Genomic DNA, 14,855 nt, shown 5'->3' with positions numbered 1-14,855 from the left:
AAGGTTTGCAGGCCCTACCTCAGTCAGTGTTTCACCCACACTCTACAGCTCCGGAATGTCATGCTCTTCAGCCTCCTCCTCCTCCTGCGCATCCTCATCCACTGTACCCTCCACACCAGTCACAAGCTGGAAGCACTGCAGCACTGCCTCGGCAAAGCGGCAACAGGCTGTGCTGAAGCTAATCTGCATCGGTGACAAACCCCACAATGCAGAAGAGCTGTGGACAGCTCTGAAACAGCAGGCAGATCACTGGCTCACACCTCTGAACCTAAAGCCAGGAAAGGTCGTGTGTGACAATGGCCGGAACCTGGTGGCGGCTTTGAGGCGAGGCCAGCTGACACATGTTCCATGCGTGGCCCATGTGCTCAACCTCGTGGTTCAGCGGTTTCTAAAGTCATACCCAGAGCTGTCTGATCTGCTGGTAAAAGTTCGCCGCCTGTCTGCACATTTTCGAAAGTCACCTACTGCTTCAGCCGGCCTTGCCGGCTTTCAGCGCAGTTGGCATCTTCCGGCTCACAGACTGGTGTGTGATGTCCCCACGCGTTGGAATTCAACTCTGCACATGTTGGTCAGGATATGTGAGCAGAAGAGGGCAGTTGTTGAGTACCTGCATCACCTAAACCATCGGGAAATGGGTCAAACTCCACACATAACACCTGAGGAGTGGAGATGGATGTCAGACCTATGTACCATCCTCCAAAACTTTGAGGACTCCACCAAGATGGTGAGTGGTGATGACGCCATTATTAGCGTCACCATACCGCTTCTCTGCCTTCTAAAACGGTCTCTGCTCAAAACCAAACATGATGCATTGCAGGCGGAGCGCGATGAGTTGCAGCAAGAAACAGTAGTGGGTGTGGGTGATAACACACAGCCCAGCCTCGTCTCATCACAACGTGCAGTGGAGGACTATGACGAGGAGGAGGATGAAGACATGGAGCAAATCTCCGGCCAAATTGAGGATATGACATGCACACCAGTCATATCCTCGGTTCAGCGCGGCTGGCCAGAGGACAGGGTAGATGAGGAGGAGGAGGAGGAGGAGGAGGAGGACAGCATGTTCAGTCAACGTGTTGGTCAGGCTACTGAAGTCCTGGCTGTTAAGAGTCTGGCGCACATGGCTGACTTTATGGTAAGCTGCCTGTCTCGTGACCCTCGCGTTAAGAACATCTTGGCCGACAATCATTACTGGTTGGTAACACTGTTAGACCCACGCTACAAGGAGAACTTTATGTCTCTTATTCCCGAGGCGGAGAGGTCAACCAAAATGCAGCAGTTCCGGAAGGCCATAGTCACGGAAGTAGGCAAAGCATTCCCCTCACAAAACGCTAGCGGCATAGGTCATGAATCAGTGGACAACCAAGGCGTACAGCCGAGAGAGGCACAAGTCCAATCCGCCAGAGGTAGGGGAACAGTCTTTAAGATGTGGGACAGTTTTCTCAGCCCCTCACGTACCACAGCCCCTGAGGTGCGGGGTAGTGCCACAAAAAATCCTAAGTTTGCCCAGATGCTCAAGGAGTACCTTGCAGATCAAACAACTGTACTCTGACATTCCTCTGTGCCTTACAATTATTGGGTATCCAAGCTGGACACGTGGCATGAATTGGCTCTCTACGCCTTGGAAGTCCTGGCCTGCCCTGCCGCTAGCGTTTTGTCAGAGCGTGTTTTTAGTGCCGCAGGTGGAATCATTACAGATAAACGCACCTGCCTGTCAACTGAAAATGCTGACAGGCTGACTCTGATCAAGATGAACAAGGGTTGGATTGGGCCAGACTTCACCACACCACCAGCAAATGACAGCGGAATTTAAAGTTTGCCATGTACCTCCACTCACCCATGGGTACACACTTCTGGACTTTGGATAATCGCTGGACTGCTCCTCCTTCTCCTCATGCGCCACCATGATGACCGTTACAATAGTTAGGCCTTTGTTTCAGGTATACCCCCAGTGGTAAATTTTTTCGCCCATTCTTTGCAGAATGGACATTACAACGACAGGAGACCCGCTCCTTTGCAATGGGAACAATGTTTTGAGGCCCTCATGCATGTCTCTATCCAGGGACAACGTGGAGCCTCCCAATTTTTGGCTGCCCTGCCAAAGGGCTATACTATAATACACCCACTTCCTGACAATGGACACTTAATGTTTTGAGGCCCTCATGCACGTCTCTATCCAGGGACAACGTGGAGCCTCCCAATTTTTGGCTGCCCTGCCAAAGGGCTATACTACAAAAGACCCACTTCCTGACAATGGACACTTAATGTTTTGAGGCCCTCATGCACGTCTCTATCCAGGGACAACGTGGAGCCTCCCAATTTTTGGCTGCCCTGCCTAAGGGCTATACTACAATAGACCCACTTCCTTCCAATGGGCACTTCAGGTTTACAGGCCCTCATGCACGTCTCTATCCAGGGACAACGTGGAGCCTCCCAATTTTTGGCTGCCCTGCCTAAGGGCTATACTACAATAGACCCACTTCCTTCCAATGGGCACTTCAGGTTTACAGGCCCTCATGCACGTCTCTATCCAGGGACAACGTGGAGCCTCCCAATTTTTGGCTGCCCTGCCTAAGGGCTATACTACAATAGACCAACTTCCTTCCAATGGGCACTTCAGGTTTACAGGCCCTCATGCACGTCTCTATCCAGGGACAACGTGGAGCCTCCCAATTTTTGGCTGCCCTGCCTAAGGGCTATACTACAATAGACCCACTTCCTTCCAATGGGCACTTCAGGTTTACAGGCCCTCATGCACGTCTCTATCCAGGGACAACGTGGAGCCTCCCAATTTTTGGCTGCCCTGCCTAAGGGCTATACTACAATAGACCCACTTCCTTCCAATGGGCACTTCAGGTTTACAGGCCCTCATGCACGTCTCTATCCAGGGACAACGTGGAGCCTCCCAATTTTTGGCTGCCCTGCCTAAGGGCTATACTACAATAGACCCACTTCCTTCCAATGGGCACTTCAGGTTTACAGGCCCTCATGCACGTCTCTATCCAGGAACAACGTGGAGCCTCCCAATTTTTGGCTGCCCTGCCTAAGGGCTATACTACAATAGACCCACTTCCTTCCAATGGGCACTTCAGGTTTACAGGCCCTCATGCACGTCTCTATCCAGGGACAACGTGGAGCCTCCCAATTTTTGGCTGCCCTGCCTAAGGGCTATACTACAATAGACCCACTTCCTTCCAATGGGCACTTCAGGTTTACAGGCCCTCATGCACGTCTCTATCCAGGGACAACGTGGAGCCTCCCAATTTTTGGCTGCCCTGCCTAAGGGCTATACTACAATAGACCCACTTCCTTCCAATGGGCACTTCAGGTTTACAGGCCCTCATGCACGTCTCTATCCAGGGACAACGTGGAGCCTCCCAATTTTTGGCTGCCCTGCCTAAGGGCTATACTACAATAGACCCACTTCCTTCCAATGGGCACTTTAGGTTTACAGGCCCTCATGCACGTCTCTATCCAGGGACAACGTGGAGCCTCCCAATTTTTGGCTGCCCTGCCTAAGGGCTATACTACAATAGACCCACTTCCTTCCAATGGGCACTTCAGGTTTACAGGCCCTCATGCACGTCTCTATCCAGGGACAACGTGGAGCCTCCCAATTTTTGGCTGCCCTGCCTAAGGGCTATACTACAATAGACCCACTTCCTTCCAATGGGCACTTCAGGTTTACAGGCCCTCATGCACGTCTCTATCCAGGGACAACGTGGAGCCTCCCAATTTTTGGCTGCCCTGCCTAAGGGCTATACTACAATAGACCCACTTCCTTCCAATGGGCACTTCAGGTTTACAGGCCCTCATGCACGTCTCTATCCAGGGACAACGTGGAGCCTCCCAATTTTTGGCTGCCCTGCCTAAGGGCTATACTACAATAGACCCACTTCCTTCCAATGGGCACTTCAGGTTTACAGGCCCTCATGCACGTCTCTATCCAGGGACAACGTGGAGCCTCCCAATTTTTGGCTGCCCTGCCTAAGGGCTATACTACAATAGACCCACTTCCTTCCAATGGGCACTTCAGGTTTACAGGCCCTCATGCACGTCTCTATCCAGGGACAACGTGGAGCCTCCCAATTTTTGGCTGCCCTGCCAAAGGGCTATACTATAATACACCCACTTCCTGACAATGGACACTTAATGTTTTGAGGCCCTCATGCACGTCTCTATCCAGGGACAACGTGGAGCCTCCCAATTTTTGGCTGCCCTGCCTAAGGGCTATACTACAATAGACCCACTTCCTTCCAATGGGCACTTCAGGTTTACAGGCCCTCATGCACGTCTCTATCCAGGGACAACGTGGAGCCTCCCAATTTTTGGCTGCCCTGCCTAAGGGCTATACTACAATAGACCCACTTCCTTCCAATGGGCACTTCAGGTTTACAGGCCCTCATGCACGTCTCTATCCAGGGACAACGTGGAGCCTCCCAATTTTTGGCTGCCCTGCCTAAGGGCTATACTACAATAGACCAACTTCCTTCCAATGGGCACTTCAGGTTTACAGGCCCTCATGCACGTCTCTATCCAGGGACAACGTGGAGCCTCCCAATTTTTGGCTGCCCTGCCTAAGGGCTATACTACAATAGACCCACTTCCTTCCAATGGGCACTTCAGGTTTACAGGCCCTCATGCACGTCTCTATCCAGGGACAACGTGGAGCCTCCCAATTTTTGGCTGCCCTGCCTAAGGGCTATACTACAATAGACCCACTTCCTTCCAATGGGCACTTCAGGTTTACAGGCCCTCATGCACGTCTCTATCCAGGAACAACGTGGAGCCTCCCAATTTTTGGCTGCCCTGCCTAAGGGCTATACTACAATAGACCCACTTCCTTCCAATGGGCACTTCAGGTTTACAGGCCCTCATGCACGTCTCTATCCAGGGACAACGTGGAGCCTCCCAATTTTTGGCTGCCCTGCCTAAGGGCTATACTACAATAGACCCACTTCCTTCCAATGGGCACTTCAGGTTTACAGGCCCTCATGCACGTCTCTATCCAGGGACAACGTGGAGCCTCCCAATTTTTGGCTGCCCTGCCTAAGGGCTATACTACAATAGACCCACTTCCTTCCAATGGGCACTTCAGGTTTACAGGCCCTCATGCACGTCTCTATCCAGGGACAACGTGGAGCCTCCCAATTTTTGGCTGCCCTGCCTAAGGGCTATACTACAATAGACCCACTTCCTTCCAATGGGCACTTCAGGTTTACAGGCCCTCATGCACGTCTCTATCCAGGACAACGTGGAGCCTCCAATTTTTGGCTGCCCTGCCTAAGGGCTATACTACAATAGACCCACTTCCTTCCAATGGGCACTTCAGGTTTACAGGCCCTCATGCACGGTCTCTATCCAGGGACAACGTGGAGCCCTCCCAATTTTTGGCTGCCCTGCCTAAGGGCTATACTACAATAGACCCACTTCCTTCCAATGGGCACTTCAGGTTTACAGGCCCTCATGCACGTCTCTATCCAGGGACAACGTGGAGCCTCCCAATTTTTGGCTGCCCTGCCTAAGGGCTATACTACAATAGACCCACTTCCTTCCAATGGGCACTTCAGGTTTACAGGCCCTCATGCACGTCTCTATCCAGGGACAACGTGGAGCCTCCCAATTTTTGGCTGCCCTGCCTAAGGGCTATACTACAATAGACCCACTTCCTTCCAATGGGCACTTCAGGTTTACAGGCCCTCATGCACGTCTCTATCCAGGGACAACGTGGAGCCTCCCAATTTTTGGCTGCCCTGCCTAAGGGCTATACTACAATAGACCCACTTCCTTCCAATGGGCACTTCAGGTTTACAGGCCCTCATGCACGTCTCTATCCAGGGACAACGTGGAGCCTCCCAATTTTTGGCTGCCCTGCCTAAGGGCTATACTACAATAGACCCACTTCCTTCCAATGGGCACTTCAGGTTTACAGGCCCTCATGCACGTCTCTATCCAGGGACAACGTGGAGCCTCCCAATTTTTGGCTGCCCTGCCTAAGGGCTATACTACAATAGACCCACTTCCTTCCAATGGGCACTTCAGGTTTACAGGCCCTCATGCACGTCTCTATCCAGGGACAACGTGGAGCCTCCCAATTTTTGGCTGCCCTGCCTAAGGGCTATACTACAATAGACCCACTTCCTTCCAATGGGCACTTCAGGTTTACAGGCCCTCATGCACGTCTCTATCCAGGGACAACGTGGAGCCTCCCAATTTTTGGCTGCCCTGCCTAAGGGCTATACTACAATAGACCCACTTCCTTCCAATGGGCACTTCAGGTTTACAGGCCCTCATGCACGTCTCTATCCAGGGACAACGTGGAGCCTCCCAATTTTTGGCTGCCCTGCCTAAGGGCTATACTACAATAGACCCACTTCCTTCCAATGGGCACTTCAGGTTTACAGGCCCTCATGCACGTCTCTATCCAGGGACAACGTGGAGCCTCCCAATTTTTGGCTGCCCTGCCTAAGGGCTATACTACAATAGACCCACTTCCTTCCAATGGGCACTTCAGGTTTACAGGCCCTCATGCACGTCTCTATCCAGGGACAACGTGGAGCCTCCCAATTTTTGGCTGCCCTGCCTAAGGGCTATACTACAATAGACCCACTTCCTTCCAATGGGCACTTCAGGTTTACAGGCCCTCATGCACGTCTCTATCCAGGGACAACGTGGAGCCTCCCAATTTTTGGCTGCCCTGCCTAAGGGCTATACTACAATAGACCCACTTCCTTCCAATGGGCACTTCAGGTTTACAGGCCCTCATGCACGTCTCTATCCAGGGACAACAACGTGGAGCCTCCCAATTTTTGGCTGCCCTGCCTAAGGGCTATACTACAATAGACCCACTTCCTTCCAATGGGCACTTCAGGTTTACAGGCCTCATGCACGTCTCTATCCAGGGACAACGTGGAGCCTCCAATTTTTGGCTGCCCTGCCTAAGGGCTATACTACAATAGACCCACTTCCTTCCAATGGGCACTTCAGGTTTACAGGCCCTCATGCATGTCTCTATCCAGGACAACGTGGAGCCTCCCAATTTTTGGCTGCCCTGCCTAAGGGCTATACTACAATAGACCCACTTCCTTCCAATGGGCACTTCAGGTTTACAGGCCCTCATGCACGTCTCTATCCAGGGACAACGTGGAGCCTCCCAATTTTTGGCTGCCCTGCCTAAGGGCTATACTACAATAGACCCACTTCCTTCCAATGGGCACTTCAGGTTTACAGGCCCTCATGCACGTCTCTATCCAGGGACAACGTGGAGCCTCCCAATTTTTGGCTGCCCTGCCTAAGGGCTATACTACAATAGACCCACTTCCTTCCAATGGGCACTTCAGGTTTACAGGCCCTCATGCACGTCTCTATCCAGGGACAACGTGGAGCCTCCCAATTTTTGGCTGCCCTGCCTAAGGGCTATACTACAATAGACCCACTTCCTTCCAATGGGCACTTCAGGTTTACAGGCCCTCATGCACGTCTCTATCCAGGGACAACGTGGAGCCTCCCAATTTTTGGCTGCCCTGCCTAAGGGCTATACTACAATAGACCCACTTCCTTCCAATGGGCACTTCAGGTTTACAGGCTCTCATGCACGTCTCTATCCAGGGACAACGTGGAGCCTCCCAATTTTTGGCTGCCCTGCCTAAGGGCTATACTACAATAGACCCACTTCCTTCCAATGGGCACTTCAGGTTTACAGGCCATCATGCACGTCTGTATGCAGGGGCATTGGTGAACCTCACAATTTTGGACTGCCCTGGCAAAGGAAAATATTACAAAGACTCACTTCCTCAAAATGGGCACATTAGACTCAGAGGCCTTTATGTACGTCTCTTCTCAGGGACATCGGAGTGCCACACAATGTTTTACATAAAATCTTTCATGTAGTAATCTCAAAAAGTAACATACATTAGCTCTATCTCACTATTGGTTATGTGCCCTTAACATTTCCGCCATGAAAATTCATTTTGGTGTCATTTTGGAAGGTTTTCTGGTGAGTCCGTAAAAATGGCGTAAAACGCGGACTAAATTGTTCACAGCTGTGACTTTTGAGTGATAAATGCTCCAAGGGGTCTTCCCCATGCTGTTGCCATGTCATTTGAGCACTCTTCTGAGACTTTTGTGCCATTTTTAGGGTTTCTACATGCTGCCGGTGGTCATTTCACAAAAATACTCGGGTCTCCCATAGGATAACATTGGGCTCGTTGCTCGGGCCGAGTACACGAGTATCTTGGGAGGCTCGGCCCGAGCTTCGAGCACCTGAGCTTTTTAGTACTCGCTCATCACTAGTGATAACTAGTGATGAGCGAGTACTAAAAAGCTCGGGTGCTCGAGGCTCGGGCCGAGCCTCCCAAGATACTCGTGTACTCGGCCCGAGCAACGAGCCCAATGTTATCCTATGGGAGACCCGAGTATTTTTGTGAAATGACCACCGGCAGCATGTAGAAACCCTAAAAATGGCACAAAAGTCTCAGAAGAGTGCTCAAATGACATGGCAACAGCATGGGGAAGACCCCTTGAAGCATTTATCACTCAAAAGTCACAGCTGTGAACAATTTAGTCCGCGTTTTACGCCATTTTTACGGACTCACCAGAAAACCTTCCAAAATGACACCAAAATGAATTTTCATGGCGGAAATGTTAAGGGCACATAACCAATAGTGAGATAGAGCTAATGTATGTTACTTTTTGAGATTACTACATGAAAGATTTTATGTAAAACATTGTGTGGCACTCCGATGTCCCTGAGAAGAGACGTACATAAAGGCCTCTGAGTCTAATGTGCCCATTTTGAGGAAGTGAGTCTTTGTAATATTTTCCTTTGCCAGGGCAGTCCAAAATTGTGAGGTTCACCAATGCCCCTGCATACAGACGTGCATGATGGCCTGTAAACCTGAAGTGCCCATTGGAAGGAAGTGGGTCTATTGTAGTATAGCCCTTAGGCAGGGCAGCCAAAAATTGGGAGGCTCCACGTTGTCCCTGGATAGAGACGTGCATGAGGGCCTGTAAACCTGAAGTGCCCATTGGAAGGAAGTGGGTCTATTGTAGTATAGCCCTTAGGCAGGGCAGCCAAAAATTGGGAGGCTCCACGTTGTCCCTGGATAGAGACGTGCATGAGGGCCTCAAAACATTGTTCCCATTGCAAAGGAGCGGGTCTCCTGTCGTTGTAATGTCCATTCTGCAAAGAATGGGCGAAAAAATTTACCACTGGGGGTATACCTGAAACAAAGGCCTAACTATTGTAACGGTCATCATGGTGGCGCATGAGGAGAAGGAGGAGCAGTCCAGCGATTATCCAAAGTCCAGAAGTGTGTACCCATGGGTGAGTGGAGGTACATGGCAAACTTTAAATTCCGCTCTCATTTGCTGGTGGTGTGGTGAAGTCTGGCCCAATCCAACCCTTGTTCATCTTGATCAGAGTCAGCCTGTCAGCATTTTCAGTTGACAGGCGGGTGCGTTTATCTGTAATGATTCCACCTGCGGCACTAAAAACACGCTCTGACAAAACGCTAGCGGCAGGGCAGGCCAGGACTTCCAAGGCGTAGAGAGCCAATTCATGCCACGTGTCCACCTTGGATACCCAATAATTGTAAGGCACAGAGGAATGTCGGAGTACAGTTGTTCGATCTGCAAGGTACTCCTTGAGCATCTGGGCAAACTTAGGATTTCTTGTGGCACTACCCCGCACCTCAGGGGCTGTGGTACGTGAGGGGCTGAGAAAACTGTCCCACATCTTAAAGACTGTTCCCCTACCTCTGGCGGATTGGACTTGTGCCTCTCTCGGCTGTACGCCTTGGTTGTCCACTGATTCATGACCTATGCCGCTAGCGTTTTGTGAGGGGAATGCTTTGCCTACTTCCGTGACTATGGCCTTCCGGAACTGCTGCATTTTGGTTGACCTCTCCGCCTCGGGAATAAGAGACATAAAGTTCTCCTTGTAGCGTGGGTCTAACAGTGTTACCAACCAGTAATGATTGTCGGCCAAGATGTTCTTAACGCGAGGGTCACGAGACAGGCAGCTTACCATAAAGTCAGCCATGTGCGCCAGACTCTTAACAGCCAGGACTTCAGTAGCCTGACCAACACGTTGACTGAACATGCTGTCCTCCTCCTCCTCCTCCTCATCTACCCTGTCCTCTGGCCAGCCACGCTGAACCGAGGATATGACTGGTGTGCATGTCATATCCTCAATTTGGCCGCAGATTTGCTCCATGTCTTCATCCTCCTCCTCGTCATAGTCCTCCACTGCACGTTGTGATGAGACGAGGCTGGGCTGTGTGTTATCACCCACACCCACTACTGTTTCTTGCTCCAACTCATCGCGCTCCGCCTGCAATGCGTCATGTTTGTTTTTGAGCAGAGACCGTTTTAGAAGGCAGAGAAGCGGTATGGTGACGCTAATAATGGCGTCATCACCACTCACCATCTTGGTGGAGTCCTCAAAGTTTTGGAGGATGGTACATAGGTCTGACATCCATCTCCACTCCTCAGGTGTTATGTGTGGAGTTTGACCCATTTCCCGACGGTTTAGGTGATGCAGGTACTCAACAACTGCCCTCTTCTGCTCACATATCCTGACCAACATGTGCAGAGTTGAATTCCAACGCGTGGGGACATCACACACCAGTCTGTGAGCCGGAAGATGCAAACTGCGCTGAAAGCCGGCAAGGCCGGCTGAAGCAGTAGGTGACTTTCGAAAATGTGCAGACAGGCGGCGAACTTTTACCAGCAGATCAGACAGCTCTGGGTATGACTTTAGAAACCGCTGAACCACGAGGTTGAGCACATGGGCCACGCATGGAACATGTGTCAGCTGGCCTCGCCTCAAAGCCGCCACCAGGTTCCGGCCATTGTCACACACGACCTTTCCTGGCTTTAGGTTCAGAGGTGTGAGCCAGTGATCTGCCTGCTGTTTCAGAGCTGTCCACAGCTCTTCTGCATTGTGGGGTTTGTCACCTATGCAGATTAGCTTCAGCACAGCCTGTTGCCGCTTCGCCGAGGCAGTGCTGCAGTGCTTCCAGCTTGGGACTGGTGTGGAGGGTAAAGTGGATGAGGATGCGCAGGAGGAGGAGGAGGCTGAAGAGCATGACATTCCGGAGCTGTAGAGTGTGGGTGAAACACTGACTGAGGTAGGGCCTGCAAACCTTGGTGTGGGAAGGACGTGTTCCGTCCCTCGCTCAGACTGGGTCCCAGCTTCCACAATATTAACCCAGTGTGCCGTCAACGAGATGTAGCGGCCTTGCCCACAAGCATTTGTCCACGTGTCTGTGGTTAGGTGGACTTTGGGTGAAACAGCGTTGTTCAGGGCACGTGTGATGTTTTGTGACACGTGGTTATGCAACGCGGGGACGCACACCGGGAGAAATAGTGGCGGCTGGGGACCGAGTAACGTGGGACAGCTGCCGCCATCAGGTCGCGGAATGCTTCTGTCTCCACCAGCCTAAAAGGCAACATTTCCAGCGCAAGCAGTCGCGAAATGTTAGCATTTAGAACTGTGGCATGTGGGGTGTTGGCAGTGTATTTGCGCCTGCGTTCAAAGGTTTGCTGAATGGATAACTGAACGCTGCGCTGGGACAAGGACGTGCTTGATGATGGTGTTATTTCTGCGTAGGCAACTGCAGGTGCAGGGCCGGAGGAGGCTTGTTCGCAGGCAGCATGGACAGGGGATTGGCTCGCATGCACAACCAGCGAAGACGTAGCAGTGACATCAGCAAGCACTGATCCTCGACTCTGTTGTACTTCCCACAAAGTCGGGTGCTTGGCTGACATGTGCCTGATCATGCTGGTGGTGGTCAGGCTGCTAGTTTTGGTACCCCTGCTGATGCTGGCACGGCAGGTGTTGCAAATGGCCTTTTTAGAATCATCTGGATCCAACTTAAAAAACTGCCAGACTCGGGAAGACCTAACATTTGTACAGGCACCTTGTGTCGTCGTGTTGTTCCGGGGAACGGTTGCCTGACTTCTGCCTGGAGCCACCACCCTGCTTCTTACTGCCTGTTGGGATGCTACGCCTCCCTCCCCCTGTGCACTGCTGTCCTCGCTCTGCATATCCTCCTGCCAGGTTGGGTCAGTTACTGGATCATCCACCACGTCGTCTTCCTCTTCCGCACCCTGCTCCTCCTCCTGACTTCCTGACAATTGTGTCTCATCATCGTCCACCCCTTGTTGAGACACGTTGCCAACTTCGTGAGAACGTGGCTGCTCAAATATTTGGCCATCTGTACATACGATCTCCTCATGACCCACTTCAACATGAGCTGGCGAGAGGCCAGAATGTGCGAATGGAAACGTGAACAGCTCTTCCGAGTGTCCAAGTGTGGGATCAGTAATGTCCGAGGAGGACGTGTACTCAGCCTGGTGGTAGGAAGGAGGATCAGGTTCAGAAATGTGCGGTGCAGTATCACGGCTACTGACACTTGACCGTGTGGAAGACAGAGTGTTTGTGGTGGTGCCAATCTGACTGGAAGCATTATCCGCTATCCAACTAACAACCTGTTGACACTGGTCTTGGTTCAAGAGCGGTGTACTGCTGCGGTCCCCAAGAATTTGGGACAGGACGTGCGAGCGACTAGATGTGGCCCTTTGTTGTGGCAAAATTAGAGCTTGCCCACGACCTCGGTCTCTGCCTGCACCACCATCACGTCCACTTCCTTGTTCCTTGCCAACGCCCTTGCGCATTTTGCAATGCTGTGCTGACGTGTATTCACTAGACTTGGGCGTTATATCCAAGTTTGTGCAAATCGTGCACCTGTACGCTGCCACCGACAGGCACACACGTGAGGTTTTTAAATTCAAGCACGGACGCACTAGGAACCTAACACAGGTTTTAGGAGAAAAAATTAATGACGAGAACTCTGACACTATCAGCCACTGCTGACTGACGTGTATTATACACTACACTTGTGCGTTATATAATAGTTTGGTAAAAACGCACACAAGTGCACCTGTACGCTGCCACCGACAGGCACACACGTGCGGTTTTTAAATGCAAGCACGGACGCACTAAGAACCTAACAGGTTTTTAGGAGCGACAATTGCTGAGAAGTCTGACACTATCAGGACTGTTTTAGACTGTGTACACCAGCCCCAGATATGATGAAGGCTGGTATACGGTCACCACTAGGAATGGCTATATACCCTGCCTGCCTGCCTGCCTGCCTGCCTGTATACTGCTACAATAGTCCTGACAAGGACTCTTTTGGTCACTAGCCTGTATTCCAACCTGGCTATACCCTGCCTGTATACAGCAACAATAGTCCTGAGAAGGACTCTGCTACTGTACTCCGACCTGGCTATACCCTGCCTGCCTGTATACAACTAGAATAGTCCTGAGAAGGACTTTTGGTCACACTGTTTGCAGCCCTGCTACGGAAATAGCTATAAAGGGCCGCAAACCTTTCCCTGAAGCAGCGACACTCTCCCTGCACTGACTGTCTGGATAGCTGTGAGCAGAGCACAGCGCGCCCGCCGGTATAAAGGCTCGGTCACGCTGTGCAGGCCGGCCAATCACTGCAATTCCACAACTAACAGGGCTGTGGCATTGCAGTGGTCTGCCAGCCAATCCCTGCATGAGGGCTGGCTCTCAAAAGAGCGCCAACATGCAGAAATGAAGACCACGAGTACAGCACGAGTATTGCGAGATTACTCGGTCCCCGCCGAGTAGACCGAGTACAGTGATACTCGTGCGAGTACCGAGTAGTAACAAGCATGCTCGCTCATCACTAGTTATCACTGGGAGTGTGTCATCATATTATCACAGGGAGTGTCATGTTATCACAGGGAGTGTCATGTTATCACAGGGAGTGTCATGTTATCACAGGGAGTGTCATGTTATCACAGGGAGCGTGTCATCATGTTATCACAGGGAGTGTCATGTTATCACAGGGAGTGTCACCATGTTATCACAGGGAGCGTCATCATGTTATCACAGGGAGCGTGTCATCATGTTATCACAGGGAGCGAGTCATCATGTTATCACAGGGAGCGTGTCATCATGTTATCACAGGGAGTGTCATCGTGTTATCACAGGGAGCGTGTCATCATGTTATCACAGGGAGTGTGCCATCATGTTATCACAGGGAGTGTCATCATGTTATCACAGGGAGCGTGTCATCATGTTATCACAGGGAGCGTGTCATCATGTTATCACAGGGAGTGTCATCATGTTATCACAGGGAGTGTCATCATGTTATCAGAGGGAGCGTGTCATCATGTTATCACAGGGAGTGTGTCATCATGTTATCACAGGGAGTGTGTCATGTTATCACAGGGAGCGTGTCATCATGTTATCACAGGGAGTGTCATCATGTTATCACAGGGAGTGTCATCATGTTATCACAGGGAGTGTCATCATGTTATCAGAGGGAGCGTGTCATCATGTTATCACAGGGAGTGTGTCATGTTATCACAGGGAGCGTGTCATCATGTTATCACAGGGAGTGTGTCATGTTATCACAGGGAGCGTGTCATCATGTTATCACAGGGAGCGTGTCATCATGTTATCACAGGGAGCGTGTCATGTTATCACAGGGAGTGTCATCATGTTTTCACAGGGAGTGTCATCATGTTTTCACAGGGAGTGTCATCATGTTATCACAGGAAGTGTCATGTTATCACAGGGAGTGTCATCATGTTATTGTGGCGCCCCTGACCTGGTCAGGCACCACTGAGTACTGCACCCATGCTGGGGACAGTACAATACAGGTAATCCAGAAGGCTGACAGGGGTGTGGTACACAGGCGCATAGTAATCAGCTCTCACACATGTACCCATGAGAGGACCCCTGGGGATCCCAGGAGGGGGAAAAGCCTTGACCTTCACTGGAATAGTGGAGGGGGCCAAAAGCCTCCATCTCC

Source organism: Anomaloglossus baeobatrachus, chromosome 12 (genome assembly GCF_048569485.1).
Source record: "Anomaloglossus baeobatrachus isolate aAnoBae1 chromosome 12, aAnoBae1.hap1, whole genome shotgun sequence".
Taxonomy (NCBI): domain Eukaryota; kingdom Metazoa; phylum Chordata; class Amphibia; order Anura; family Aromobatidae; genus Anomaloglossus; species Anomaloglossus baeobatrachus.
Note: the sequence above shows the minus strand (reverse complement) of the source record.